At 33.3% G+C, this 16,528-nt stretch overlaps 1 long non-coding RNA gene across 1 annotated transcript; it reads left to right on the top strand.

Annotated features, from left to right (window-relative positions):
• The first annotated feature begins 3,342 nt into the window (after positions 1 to 3,342).
• On the top strand, positions 3,343 to 5,971 carry LOC128217022 (uncharacterized). Its single transcript, XR_008258175.1, has 4 exons — positions 3,343 to 3,410; positions 3,908 to 3,997; positions 4,579 to 4,623; positions 5,952 to 5,971. It is a non-coding gene; the product is annotated as an uncharacterized LOC128217022 (long non-coding RNA).
• Positions 5,972 to 16,528: the final 10,557 nt, after the last annotated feature.

The following is a 16,528-nucleotide window of genomic DNA, read 5'->3' as shown; positions in this document are numbered from 1 at the left end:
ATGCCATAAAAGTTTGATAAGAAAATGAAGGAATGTCCTTTATATCGTTGCATGTTAGTTGCTATAATGACTTATAACGGACTGAAATTGTTTCGTATAGGGTATAATGTTTATGTCATCTGTCATTTTACCTTTCATCTGAAAAACTTCTTTTGCATTTATAATAACAAAATATGCTAATTGCATACGCCAAATTATCGAGGGTGATTTAATGTTTATGTTATTTGCTCTTTTACTATTTTTGTGACAAAAATATTTTACATTTGTATTTACAGAATATGCTTTTTGTAAATTCTGACGTATACGCCCAATTGAGGCCGCGAAATGTTGATCGGAAGGAACGTCATCCTGGTGCACGCGAACGGAATTCTAACAAGCGCCAACGTTTGCAAGACAAACGTAAAATACCACCAGAGAATGCTCCGAGGTCACGGGCAACAGAACCTCAGTTTCACCCAACTTACAGTCATGACTCAGCAGTGAAGGATTTCGGTCGACATGAGACCTGCTCTGAGCAGAACGAACAACAGAAAGTGGTGACGTCATATTATCAGGACCTCTCAACTATTGAGGCTATCCGAAAAAGTATTGATAAAACCTCACGCGCAAAGTCTGCACCATCAGCTAATATTCCAAACTGGATGCTTAATTTAGACATAAATCTTGATGTTTCTTCAGTTGATATAATTCCACCATATGATGACGGTGTAAAGTTAAAATCTCGGGCGTCCGAGACATTTTTCGAGCGCGCCTCTTTAACATTTGTTGAAAATAATTCAGAAGACAATATCGACAACTTAAGTGATTCTAAAAAAGATTATCTAGAGGCAGTCCCAAACGAAAACATACACCAAGAAAAGGCTAAAAGTGTTCCAATCCTCAATAACAAAAAAAGAGAAGTTTACGCTGACACCTCAGTTTGGCCAAAACAGAACAAGAGTGCTCGCCCCTTATCAAATACGTTCAGAATAGCGACACCATTTTCCGCTGGGTGGACAAACACGGAAGATACAGGTATATTGTTTTCTTATTAAAATACAGACCCGATGTTAAAACACGTATATCAAGTGCAATATATTCCGTAATTTAAGATTCGGTTGCCGGAATTCACAATACCTTATACACAGTATACCTTCATGCTACTAAGAGAATTAAACAATATTTACAGAAATTAAAAATAAGGTCGTTTTGTACAGAAGCTTGCTTCTATCTCCAAGAAAAATTACACGACAGAAGAGTTATTATTGTGTAAATCATTACTTATGGCAGGCTTGCAGAAGATATGCTAGAACGAGGGAGGTCTCTATACAGTAATCAGGGTTTTATAAAAGAAATGGCTTAACTGTATATTAGATATGACCCATATCATACACATATATGTATTTTTAACTCAAATACTCTGTAAATCTTGTCCCATAGCAGACACGCTGAGGCTTGTATAAAGTATTCGTCAGACCTGACCCATATTATACGTACGTCAATAAGTACTTGCTCTTATATGTGACCTCGTTCCGGACAGTTCCACCCGACTCGACTATCTATCAAACTTGTTTCAAAGGAGTTTGCTTATCTTTGATCATCAACTTGGTTTGTAAATTCCAAATATTAACACTAAATTTCAAACAACGAATATTCATTATTTATACCAGACATGACTTATATTGAAACCAGACTTATGCTACATATGCCCATCATTTCAGAAGTATTTGTTGTAGATTATTACCTTCAAGTATATATGACTACACGATACAGTACAAGTATTAAAAGAAATATGTTGCAGTTTTAATACAAAAATGGGAATTTAATTCACTAGTGCTCACTATTTTAATAAATTTATTAAATATTTGATTCTGTAGTCTGGAGTTTTTGACACCAAACCATATTTATATTGTCGACAGACTTTGTGCAACAATATATAAAACTATTTATTATTGTAGGTATATACAATGTTTAACCACAACTAAGAAAGCGCTTGCGCTTTTATCATTAAAGTTGTCAATCTCGTATACAATAGATTTCCTTATATTTACAAACTGGGTATTGATATGTTTGTATTTTTATCAATGTTATCAATTATTCAAACTGAATAAACTGACTTCCATCAAACAGCTTTTCAATATTTATCTTTCATTTTTATTAAAACAAACACTTTTGTGAGCTATCAGCAGCAAACTATTGACGTTTCAAAAGTTTGCCATGTTGGTATTAAGCAAAAGTGTTATCACCAGTTTTTAATTAATTTCGCTCCATTAGAATTATCGTGGCAGCGAACGCCAAAAGTATTACAATATGGCTGACGATAAATACAAAATTATCGACTTGTATTTGAAAAGACTTGGGCCAACAGTTTCTGTTAAAGGGATTTCGATTGAACAAATTGTGGATTAAATTTTAAAATATTTGCTACAGATGTATATGCATGAGTAAAACTTAATTTTATTAATGAAACGTGCTGACATTCTTCAAAGAAAATGCTTATTACGTTTTGATTTTTAAAAAAGGATTACGCAAATGGCTCAATTTGCATTGAATGTTATGAATATATGAGACTTCTGAAAACGATGTGCATATGTTAATTTTTTTGTTATAAACGTTAAAAACTTGTGTGTTTTTATTTTATGTTATTGTGGTTTTTGAACATCATGGATGAATACGATTTGCTGTTCAGTAAGAAATGTTGATAACAATTTTCCTTGATTTTTAAATTAAAAATAAAAATAGTAATATAATGATCAAAACAATTGTTTTAAATTTGATTTGCTCGTTTTCACTTTCTGTTATAATTAAATTAATTCGTTTACCTTTTTATTCTTGAATGATTCTTATCTTATTAATCATTCAAGTAAGGTAATTCATTTACGTCTTTATTTCTACAATGATTTTCTACTTATATAATTAATATATCAATTTATGTATTCATTAACCTCTTTATTTCTTCATTTACGTTCCTTTTATCTTATGCGAGGACAAACGATAAAAGTCAATGCTGTAGATTAATCAAATCACTCAAAACAAGACAGAAATACATCAACATTTAAAAAAATGTTTTAGCGCAGATACTCATCAATACTAATTATGTAGCAGAAAACATGTGTAATACAACAACAATTAATTCAATGTCGCAAATATGTGTTTAAATATTGAGCTTCATTCAGACGCTTGAAATTATATTTGTCTACAAAATATCATTGAGTTCGTTTACCTTTCTTGGCATGCGCTGTTACCAAGGCGATTAAAGATGGTGTCGATGCAACAGAGTGGAATAATAATATAGGACAAGTCCATTTAATTACATGTTCCTACCAATTTAATACACCTGCTATGATATAGATTAACTTTTTAAGGTCCGCGTCGTTACCAAGGCGATAAGAAGGTGATGTCTATGCAACAAGGTGGAATCAGGAGTACCCGTATGTAGCTATTTTCAGATGATTAACATATTTAAACAAGACAGAGCCTCATTCGTGTACCAAAATCATACCATATTATAACATTATTCTGATTTGATACGGTTTACAATTGAAATATCACGAATTTGCAAATAGAGCCCGGTGAACATAAATGGGAAATTTTGATTCCTGGTTATCCCATATTAATTAGGTATCATTTGAAAAGGCTTAATGTGTAGATGAAGAAAATTTAAATAATGAGCCGATGGACATATTATAAAAACGCTGTTAGGCCCCGAAACATTGAAAAATCGCTCAATGCACTTCCGATTTCTGTTAAAAAATACATCTGCATTAGCTATATATGCAAAATATGTTATTGAACGAGAATATCATGTTTCATTACTCCTGTAACAGCTCTATTTCAGTATTTCAATTTTAAATTTGAGGTTTAATTATTTTATTGTTTGGTCATTTTTTTAATGTCATGTAATGTATTGTTTCTTTATTTATTTCAGCTATGCAGCCGAAATCTAAGAAATATATTAACCAGATGTTAACTTTCCACCATATGAAACACCATGAAAAGAAAATAAGGCTGGCAAAACGTAAGCAAACCAATTGTGAAAAAGTGAAAAGGCTCAGTGGCGAACTAACTGTATTGTAGCAACATAAATAACGTCTGCAGACGAGCAGAATCAAGAACCATTATATTAAGTTCGTTAACTCAAATCATGATAAATATATTTGACAACGGCAATTATAATTACAGTTTAGTGTTCGAAATTAGCTTTTGTCCAATTGAATGACAGTATTTATACAACAGGAAATTGGGTAAATCAGCAATTAGCCGTTATTGATTTTACTCAGCTAAATCGGAAGATTTAAACAGAGTCATGATAAGTTAAACTAGAATCTTAAACACCAAGTTGGTTAAAGGGTTGTAAAATGTATTGACCGAAATAAATAGGTCAAACTACATAATAATTAACTTTAACTATTACTTTATTACAATTTGATCGCTTTTATATAAGTGAGTTTCTTAATCTTTGTTTCAAGTTAAGACAGTATGCATGTGTTCACACTTCGTTTTCATATTGTTTTATAGCAGCATGAAATTTTTTAATTTGTAAGATTTGTAAAAGTTTTCATTTGTTATTTGACCATGGCATTTCCATTTTATACACAGCCGCCATTGACAGCAAGATGCCGAACACCTTTAAATATGCATTAGGTAGGTATGTTTTCACTAACTTCCATGCAATAACAAGTGCAGTTGATTTGCTATGTCAACTTTTGAAATATAACTTAAGGACCCAATAAAACCGGTTTTCAATGAACGGTGTATTAGAAATTGTTTCTAATTTCAAACAGATATAACTCGTACCTATAACCATTATTAGTCTGTTTAAACTGTTACACAAACTTAAAACAAGGCATGAACTTACTTACATTACAAAACTTTCCTATAGCATATATATTAGGGATGCAAACGAATATTCAAATATTCGATCGAACGTTTGATATTCGAATGTCAAAATCGGTATTCGAATATTCGATGTTTTTTTGTTTGATAACAAATAAACCTTTTGCCTACAACTGTGTTGTTGTATTTATTCACTTGTCTTTTTACAACGACTGATCCCTTATGCCAGGGGCGTGAACGCTATGACACTATACACTTGTCACATGTTAATAAGGGACAGATCGTCGGCGACTATATAAACAGTACCCGTAAATTTACGAAAAATGGCTATTAGACAAGTGACATCAAACAATTATTTTCGGTAAATTTTAATGACCATGCCAATAAAAGATATACGGAAACAGCAACCAAAGTGGTGTCATGGCTGCCAATTAAGCTGTGCAATATAGCTCAAATCGCCGTAATAATATGAATGACATGTGCTAGTTATGTGCTCTAAACTATCTTCCATGTTTCAATATGTCGCTCGTGCGATGAAATGTAACTGTATAGTATAGCGTTTTAGGATAATGTTGTACAATAAATGAGTCAAAATTCAGGGTCATTTTCGTTTTATTACTGAACTTATCCCCGATTAGGTTTGGATTTACATATATATATATTAAGTAGAGATCAATCCCAGAACGAGCCTCTCGTCCTACGGAAAGACCCTCCGTTGGTGATCACGACATTCGACCGGGAATTTACGATCAGGTTTTTTTTTTTTTCAAATATGAATGCTGTGGAATTGAAATTAATTTGGCTTTTTATTTGTTCAAAATATTTTGCTTTTTGTTGGATTTATCAGGGTCCGTCGCGTGTACCGGCTATGGCAAAAGCCCCGGCTATAAATGTAGAGAATAATAATTGTAGTTAACTACATTTCTTAAATATTAATTTTGTTAATCGAATATTCGAATATTCGATCGAAAGAATAACCGAATATTCGAATATCAATTTTCCCATTCGTTTGCATCCCTAATATATATACATAATAACAGCTGAACTCTTTTCTAAACAAAATATTAAATACTTCCCTGTTGATCCTCCCCCTAATGCCCTTCGGTGCTTTGATTTTCGTGTTGTCTCTTTTTCAGACCGGAAGCGTTTGGTTGATGTAAGTTTAAGATGAGATTATTAACAGCAAATAAGTTTTTGTTTGATATACAATTCAGGGATTTTTTTTATTACATTCAGTTACCGGTCAATTTCACAAGTAATTGTGAACATTTCATTCGATTCATATTCAAGGCCATATAAACTACTTGTGTACATGTCATTGATATAAGCTATTATACATTGGCTCTTCAAGAACCTAAAAGACTTGTTTATGATTTATTTTTCGTTCAGAGGATTTAACCAAAATTCTTATCTCATGGAAATTGTGAGGAATTCTGCTTTAAAACTCCATAGAATAAGTGTATTATGCCCAAAAGAAATTAAAATCAAATTATTTTGAGCGTAATTCTACCTCGTTGTTATATCTTTAGCAACGGATTAGCGACTCTTGGAAGTTTTTTAAGAATTTCACTAATATTTTTACAGCCTTCATATTTTAGCTGGCTTTCAAGAAACTTTGTTAAAAATGAGATAACCATAAAACCAAAATGAAATCAAAACATTTTAAGGCAATTCTACTTTGTTTTTATTTCCTTAGCAACGGATAAGCGACTCTTGGAGCATGTCAAGCAATACTCCTACGCCAATGACTCAGAGGAGATTTCATAACGACAAGAACGTGACGTCATCCGATTCGCAAAATGTGACGACACGAAGAAATGTATTAAATGAAGACACAAGCGAAACAAAACAAACTAAATACGTTGTAAAAAACAGATAGCATTTGTGACTTATAACATTAATTTTTATTAAAAAACTGTAAACCATCGCGACATTAGATTAGAAGTAACGATTTTCTAGAGAATGCTTTTGAACACAACAATATTAAAAACACTATTTTATATTGAGGTGCATACCAACGGGAAATATGAAACAAATATTGCAATGGCATGCGTTATTTTTGCTTCTAGAATAGTATTCAGTATGAAACTAAAGCCTTCTTTATGGTCATACAGGATTGACTTGTTTCACGGTAAAGGTCCGTTATTTATATCCCGCAATCCGATTGTCTATATCATTCTGATATCCAATTAAGATCAATATTGAATACCACCCCTGAACAGCGTGTTTGATAATTGTTGTTTTTATCTATAGTCCTGCTCCTGTATTTGTCAATTAAGTATTTATGTTCAAGGCGTTGACATTGCTTTTAAAATTTGGAAAGGTTATCAAAATGTGGTTTAATAACTTGATGATACATATTTTGTCTGTACATTATATTCAGAAATATTTATTAAAATCCCATAATAAAATTGTTGGTCTTTGTCACGATAACAAACTTATGATTGCGAAAACCTTGCAAGAAGAATTGACCGATCTTTATCAAACTTGGAACAAACCAGCTATATGGTCCTGTTTGATTGTGAAAAAAACTTGGAACAAACCAGCAATATTGTCCTGTTTGATTGTGAAAAAACTTGGTTGAAAGGTAACTTTACTAGATCTCCATTTTCTGTGTAGATACCAATGATAATGTCAAGTTTGTAATGTCAAGAGAAGATAACCCTGGTGGGGCTGGAATCTATAACCTCTTAGACGAGAGGTGGACAGCTTAACAACAAGACCATTTTCAGTATATGTAAACTTTTATTTTTGTAACTATACCAAGCTTATTGTTAGCTTTTCATAGTTTTTTTTCATTTTATTATTAAGACTAGTTGTAGTTGAAGGTCACCGTCATAGAAGGTCAACTAGGTCATTGAGTTAAATACAAGAAAAATCCCTGTTTCCCTCGACATCTCCGTTTTACCAAACTAGTTATTAATCTTTAGAACGATGTTTGCCTTTGTTATATAAAGGTAAAGTATAAAAGTATAACATTTGATGAAAAAAGTTATGAGGCTAACCCAGAGAAGAGCATGCTTAACATTATTATCCCCATGTTAACCAGTTATTTGTAACAAATTATTGCCATCATTCATAGGCAGAAGTGATTTTATATTGAACTCGAAAATTAGTCATTTCATTTATAACGCAGGAATTAAGTTGGATTTCTGCTGACATAGTTTCAAATCACTAAACAACATTTTTGAATAGTCTTTTTGGTCACAAATCATAATAAAGTTCAAATAATGGATATACACTATACAACTAGGTCACTAGGCAAAAGACTTGAAACATTACATTTTTGCATTTTCCTCGTGTTTTAAGCCATATTGCACTCCTGATAACCTTTAGAGCAGTTTCTTTATGATATATAAAAGGTCACTAAGTCTGAAACAGAGACTTTTAAAAGGTCACTAAGCATCGTGTCAAGTCATGTCAAGTCAAAAGCGAAGTAACTTGCCATGTCAGGGCTAGAATAGCATGTCGTTTGTTCATTAATATGATGAAAAGTACATGGAAAACTCATGCCCCATGTGTACACAACCAGGTATTGGTATCATTCATAGAAGAGAAAATGGGTCATTTAATTCATAACACAGGAATAAGGTTATATAATGCAAACGAGGTTCAGTTTTCCGAATTTCTATCAAACCACTACTAAACAATATTGAATTTCCTTTATTTTTCACAAGTAAAATTTAAGTTCACATATTTGTATTATATTATAATACTACGTCACTAGGCAAAAGGCTGGAAAAAATACATATTCACATCATCCTCGGGTTTTGACCCTTTAAATGAGTTCCTCACCTTTACTTAGAGAATGTATGTCCTTATTGTATGAAAATAGGTCACTCAACCTAATACAGAGATATTGGGACTTTAATCCTTATTGTATGAAAATAGGTCACTTAATCTGATACAGAGATACTGGGACTTTAATCCGTATTGTATAAAAATAGGTCACTCAATCTAATACAGAGATACAGGGACTTTAAACCTTATTGTATGAAACTAGATCACTCAATCTAATACAGAGATACTGGGACTTAAATCATTGTTGTATGAAAATAGGTCACTCAATCTAATACAGAGATACAGGGACTTAAGTCCTTATTGCATGAAACTAGGTCACTCAATCTAATACAGATATATTGGGACTTTAATCCTTATTGTATAAAAATAGGTCAAGGTACTGGGACTTTAATCCTTATTGCATGAAAATAGGTCACTCAATCTTATACAGAGATACAGGGATTTTAATTCTTATTGTAAAAACTTAGGTCACTCAGTCTGATACAAAGGTTCTGGGACTTTAATCCTTATTGTATGAAAATAGGTCACTCAATCTTATACAGAGGTACTGGGACTTTAATCCTAATTGTATGAAAAAAGGTCACTCAGTCTGATACAAAGGTTCTGGGACTTTAATCCTTATTGTAAGAAATTAGGTCACTCTGTCTGATACAAAGGTTCTGGGACTTTAATCCTTATTGTATGATACGATTCGTAAGAGATAAGAAAATAAACATTTTGAAAATCTAACGCCCTTGATTGAATGAAAATGTAGGGCAAACACTATCCCAGTTGAGATGCACAAGGAGAGTGCATTAAACTCTGAATGAGTGCAAACAAACAAACATCACAAACAGATCATTAACACGAATCAAAACAAATAATATACTATTTGTCATTTTATTTCAAAGCAAGAAAACACTATCATGGGGGCGACACATTTTAGAATTCAGCAATACATTTACCTAATATTTTAACAAGCATTATTTGAACATGGCAAGTATTAGCTATGTATGAAACCAACCATTAACACTATAAGTGATTCATTTTGCTCAGCATCCCGATTTCTACAAAACTCATTGCTTTTTATAAGGAGCCATTGCTCTTCAATTTAAAGGAATCAATAATGCTCCCTGAGTGGCACATAAGGGCGGGGCTATATTTTCTCTAAATAAATTCAGACCCATTTAGTTTGATAGTGGGGCTGTTATGTGGGTCAAATACCACCCTTTACAAGGGATTTTCATTTAAAAGATTTTGGTTAAGCACTCGATGTATAGTGTTCATTTCAAATTGTAACAAAACGGAAGCATAAAAATGAAGCGCTAAGAGAATTGATAAGAATTCGGTAAGCAGAGTTCCAACTCGTCTTTATTTCTAAACCTTTCTTTTCTGCGTTATGAATTAAATTACACATTTTCGAGTTCGATATAAAATCTTTGCTGACTATCAATGCTGACAATAACTTGTTATGTATGCATTTGGATGACAGAGTATAAGACATAATATTGGCCTGGGTTGGCCCTGATGGTCGATTATTATCAGATGATTCACAAATTACTTAACCTACATCTTACACAAAGGAAAAGCGTTCGAAAGATTCATATCTAGTTTGGTTTTAATATATACGTCGAGGGAAACCGAATTTTCTTGTTTTTGACTAAGTGACCCAGTTTGACCTTCAATTAAAACAAAACTATTCTTGATAGTAAAACGATACATATCGGGTAAAATAAGCTTGCTATAGTAATACAAATAAGCATGAACACAAGATGACAGTGGTTTTCTTTTTAAGAAGTCCACCTCGCGCATATACGTTCGTTGGTTCAAGCCACACCAGAGACATCTTCTCTTAAGTTTTCATACAGGGCAATATAACTGGGTTCTACCAAAAAATCGGACTGAAGTTTGATAAAGATTGGGTATTTTTTTTCTCTTAAGTTTATTAAGACAAACAAAGCAAGTATGTTTCAGGGTATTTTGTACCTGAATGTGAACATGATGAGATGTTTCATTTCATGATGAAATTCACATTTATTTATTTCTCTGAATGTGCGACGTTCCCTCTCAGGATGAAATAAACATGTTAAGGTATATTTTTCACTCTTTCCTTTCATTTTGAGAAAAAAAAAACTTGTGTCTTTTTGTCTCTTAATGTGAACATGTTGTAATGAGAATAAACATCTTAAGCGGTCTACTTTATACCTCAAAGTTAACATTTTGAGATTATCCATTTTACTATGAGAATAAATATGTTTAAGAGTCGTTTTTGTCTCTGAATGTGAACATGTTGGGATGTTCCCTCTCAGGATGAAATAAACATAAAAGTGTATATTTTTCACTTTTTCCTTTCACTATGAGAATACGTGGAATAGGTGTCGTTTTTGTACCTAAATGTGAACATGTTGTGATAAACAATCATATTAAGCGGTCATCTGGATACCTCAAAGTTAACATTTTGAGATTATTCATTTTACTATGATAATAAAATGATAAGGTGTCTTTTTTGTCTCTGAATGTGAACATGTTCAGGCGACTTTTTTGTACCTGTTTGTGAACATGTTGAGATGTTCCCTTGCATGATAAAATATACGAGGTGCAATCAAAAAGTTCCCGGACTGCCTTTGTACTGTTGTCATTTTTGGGATTTGAAAAAAAACAAATTGCATCAAACTAAAGCAGAAAATATATTCTACATGACTGTACATATATTAACTTTTAATCACGCATAAATAATCATTTATTACATAGCAAATAAACATAACACACACTGTACGGATCATTTCGTACGAAAATGACATACTGTTGACGTTTACTAATGCAATTACGTCAATGTAGGCGCTTGTATGCTAGTCAATGTGTTCAAAGAATATTGCATGTGCCAATTTACCCACTTATTAAAAATGTCTGCGTACCACCCCTTTTCGCAGTTGCTTCATAACCGCCGACCTGACGCCAATGTTCATTTCTTCTGTCGATTCAAATCTGCCACCTCGTAAGTCGGCATTTAATCTTTGAAATATACAGTAGTCCAAAGGCGTTAGGTCGACACTATAAGTCGGATTATGCAGTTTTTCATACCCGAAAAATCTATTGTTAGTAATGAGTCTTCAGCTAGAAGTGCAGAAGCGTTGTCTTGATGAAATATCAAATTCCGCAGTCCGGACTCTCAATGAGATCGTGAGATGTCTCTACACGTCTCAAATGTCACAAACATATGTTAACTCAACGTGAACCCAATTTATATCATAAGAAATGCCTGGAATCAATTAAAAATAAATAATTATCAAGATGTGTGCATTCCCATGGATAAATCCGACACATCAGCTATTTCGTCGATCGATTTCCGCCGATCTACCGAAATGACATGTTGCAATTTGTCGAAACTGCCACTTTCCTGTTCCATTATTGTCAGTAATGTCGTCACGACCGTCCCGGAAATGCTTGTGCCAATCCAATACGAGTTTCCGGAAACATTTACGTAAACTTTCTACCAGATTTATAAATTTCCATGCGTCCTTTGGTGTCATTCCCGCTCTCGCAGAGTAGTTATGACTCTCCGTTGCTTCGTTCGCTCGGATAACGTTGACGTTTCTTCACCGGCGATATCTTCCATGGCTTCAGACAATGCATACTAATTCAATAATTTTTAAGCGATGATGTTTGTTTCGGACGTGTGTTTAGAAATGTTGTTAGTGAGACGTCATGTAAATTTACATGATACAACGGCGCGAAAATATTGCATATCTAGCGTTAATAACAGTGAAACAATTTCGCAATCGTTAATAATTCAAAGCGATCCATAGCGTAGATTATATACTACAATGGACATATTTTTCTAATAAAGTATGGATGCTATGTAATTTATTCTCCTGTAAAATGTAAACATTTTGTTAGGATTAATGTGTGTATCGTCATAGTCAGACGTCAAAAGTGTGCAATATATAACCAGTCCGGGAACTATTTGACTGCACCTCGTACATGGTTCATTGTCTTGTTAGTGTCTGACTCTAAATATGTTGAGATGTTCTCTTTCATGATGAAATATACATGTTTATGTGTCCGTTTTGTCTCTGAATGTCAACATTTTGAGATGCCCTCTTTCGCTATGAGCTTTATTATGTTAAGGTTTCTCTTTTGTCCATTAATGTGAACATGTTGTGATATCCCCTTAGTTCCTAAAAATAGATGTTTTCTCCCTATAAACGAGAAATGAGAATTCCATTCAAAAATGTATAATATTTTCGTGTTTTTTTATGCAGTATGACCACAAGGCCGCGATTTTGCAAATCCATAGTGATACATTGAGTGTGGTATATTGTCCATTTTGTCTCTGATTGTAATGGGGTTAGATTGTCTTTTCCGTTTCTGAGAATTATAGCGTTGGATTCCCTCTGAGTGTGATTATGTTGTATTCAACCCATAGTCTCTGACTGTGATAATGTTTTGTTCCTTTCGTCCCTGAGTGTGAATAATATAGATTTTCCCCTTTGTCTCTAAGCGTGATAATGTTGAAGTGTCCGTTTTTATCTCTGATTGTGACAATGATTATTTCCCCTTTTGTCTCTGCTCGTTTCCTTTTGTCACTGAGTTTTCCATGTGTAACGATGTTAAAATATTTTCTTTTATTTCTGAGTGTGATCATGCTAAATATTTTGCTTTGTCTCAGAGTGTGATGATGCTAAAATTAAACTCACATTTCTGAGTCAGATCATGTTTAATATTCTGTTTGGTCTCCGAGTGTGATGATGTTAAAAGTGAACACACATTTCTAATTCAGATTAATATGTTGAATAACTCCTATGTCTGATTGTTAGCATGATGAATTGTACTTTGTTTTTGGCTTTATAGAGTTTTGCTATTGTCTGAGTGTGATCATGTTGAAGTTGAATAGCTCAATGTGTTTCTGAATGTGACTTTTGTTGAATTGTTCCCATTGTTTTGGAGCGTTTTAATATAGAGTTCTCACCATTTTGTCTGAGCGTGATTATGCTGATTTTTTCCCAATGTTCTCCTGGTATGATTGACATGTTGATATGTTCCATTTGCCTTGATCCCATTTGTTCAGGCATTAGTTTGTCGTGATATAGTATATTGTTTGTTAAAATATATATGATTTATTAGGAGTTGTTCAAAATTGTTTTAATTGTAATATTTGTGTCTGTGACACAAAACATGAGGAGCTTGTCTTAAGATATTGGTTTGTCATCAAGTATAGAATAGTACTGTTAATGTAGAGGCACCATGCTTATAAAAATAAAATAAAAAATAAATAAAAATTAAATAAGTTCTATGAGGTTTTATCTCCCCAAACTACATTTTAAATACATTGTGATTGTGACTTATCTAATGAGATTAGCTGTGTTGATAGAGAATGATTATTGTAAACATTTCAAAAAAAAAAGATTGTTGTGCTATTTTTGGAATAAAATAAAATTTAACAATCATTTGATTTGTGTGTTCAAGTCAAGCTGAATGTAATTGATACGTTGCTCAACAAAATTTCGAGGTCAATATTTTCTAGATGTACTAACAATTGATCAGCATAAAGTGGTAGGCTTGTTTTAATCATTTATGTGAAAAAATACTTTTCGGAGAAGTAAGTGAAAAACCCCGCCATCATCAGGCACCATCATTTCTTTAATTTTATCCTTAATAGCGTCATTAGATATTGAAATCTCATCGAAAAAATCATTGATAAACGATATGCACGGAAACAAGCATAATACAATTTTAGTTTAATATTTGCACACAAAGGTAAGATCAATGGGAAACATATATAATAACTCGCGTTTTTCATATTTTGTTTTGTTCAACGTCAAAAGTTGAACAAGATAATAGTAAATATGCGACTCAGAAAAATAAATGGCTAAAGACCACAGTTATCTGCCCCCCTCCCTTTAATTCGGATGTTAGTGCAGAAAAACAGTGCTTTTGTTTAAATATTAATATGTTGTTCAAGGAAAAAGAAAGGGATGCTCTTTTTTGCATAACGCTGAACATATTTTAAGACTGTTTTGCAAAAATGACAGTTTCCAGTGTGAATATTGGAAGCCACATTGCCTGTGGAACTGTTAAAATTGCTTCTTTGTAGCCTTTGTTCCGTCTTGACCTCAGGGTCAAGTATTTCTACTCAATTTTGTGAGATACGGCAAAAACAACCTATGTTTTCTTGTGATTAATTGTTTTGTTTTGGATTGTTCGACAGCAGTCTGTTATTTATTAATTTGGGGCTGCTTTAAAGTGAAAAGCCAGGTTAATATTTAAATGAAACATATAATAAACATAACTGTTAGGCCTTCTAACAGTCCATCGCACCCGTAATCTGCGAACGCTACTTGGAGCTACTTCCCGTCCAGTCCAGTACCAGCTAGTGATATTACTGTTGCAGTTATATACATATGTCCGCAAGTAGTTCTTTTCATTCTTGTTTCATATTACGTTAAAGTGAGCATCTTCTAAGAACGTAATCTGAGGCTTTTGTGGTAGTGCGTCGACTGTTTGTAACAGGGCTCCGAAGGAGGCAACATCAGCGTCCGCGCTGTGAAGAATATGTTCAATATATTTTGGACGAGTGCAGATAATTTGTAGCTTGTAATTTCAGGAAATATTACTTTGCATAGCCATAAACTGTCCGCAAAACAATAAATGTGGAAATGGCTTATACTACAGCTCAGACATTTAGTTATCATTAATCTTGTGTCAAAAGCTGCATCGTGTGCTATTAGGACGGGGTGTTTAACTTCTTCAGTAAACACGTCCGTAGACTCAACCAGTGTTTTGTAATAAAACATTTGCCCTCCATGTATCGCCATTCCGGTAAGCGATGTGATAGATGTCAGAATACAGCCACCTGCGGGTATGACGTCGTTTTCTGTTTTATTGAGCAAGTGCACGATATCGACAAACACTCAGATTGCACGTTGAATTTGCGTAAACTAATGGAGTTACATTCTAAGTCAGTTGGATAACATAAAATGAAATCTAAATTATTGAGAATGGCTCTTTCGCTACATACTCTTATATATCTTATATTCTAAATGTTTTACTCGCGCCAATGACCATGATTTTGCGAGCATGTCGTCGCGCAATAAAGCGGGTTTGCAGATGTGCGTGTATGTGCATGCTTGCACGTGTTTGTGTGTGAATCTCGAGGAGGGCCCGGTAGTGTTTTCAAGCTTCACCGAAATCTAATATATACCGCAGAATGAATTTTTTTCAAGACTGCCATTTTAATCAATTGATAAGACAGATGCATAATTATTGAAAAAGGTTCAGATATGTGATGAAACAAAAATCAATAAAAACTTCAAACTAAATAAATATTATGATTAATTTGCAGTTGACACCGGAAAAGTTAAATAAAGGCAAGCGGTAAGCGTATCGTCCTCTTGATCAGAAGGTCCAGTGTTTGATCCCAACTCGGAGCATCATTATAATTCGGGAGTGTTAACAATGTCTATGAGGTTTAGACCACATGTATATAACACAACTTAAAACTGCTATGTAACATTTTCATCGTAAGAAGATAATCGCGGGGTAAAACAAATTATAGTTTTACCATTACGTGTGTACGAGTACATTCATAATCTCCATTGTTCACGAACCGATACATATATAAATCATTAATGTAAATTCATCAAGAACAACTTTTGATACAGAAAAAACATCTTTCCGTTTCATTTGCCTAACGTTACTATAACATTTCGTTTTTGCTCTCTGAATGCATGCCGTTGTCTTGGCATTCATTTCCTCAAAATATCACTATTTGACGTCAATATTACGATGGCGGACACCGAAATAACGTTGACGTCAGCAACGTTAAAATACATTTTTGAACGCATTGTTTTAAAATGGTTGCTAAATTAAAACAACTTTCCCAGAAAACTCATATATTTTATTACATAACTCGAAAGGCTAAATTACAGACTAT

The sequence above is a fragment of the Mya arenaria genome, chromosome 14 (assembly GCF_026914265.1).
Source record: "Mya arenaria isolate MELC-2E11 chromosome 14, ASM2691426v1".
NCBI lineage: Eukaryota > Metazoa > Mollusca > Bivalvia > Myida > Myidae > Mya > Mya arenaria.
This window is presented reverse-complemented; position numbering and strand designations above follow the sequence as displayed.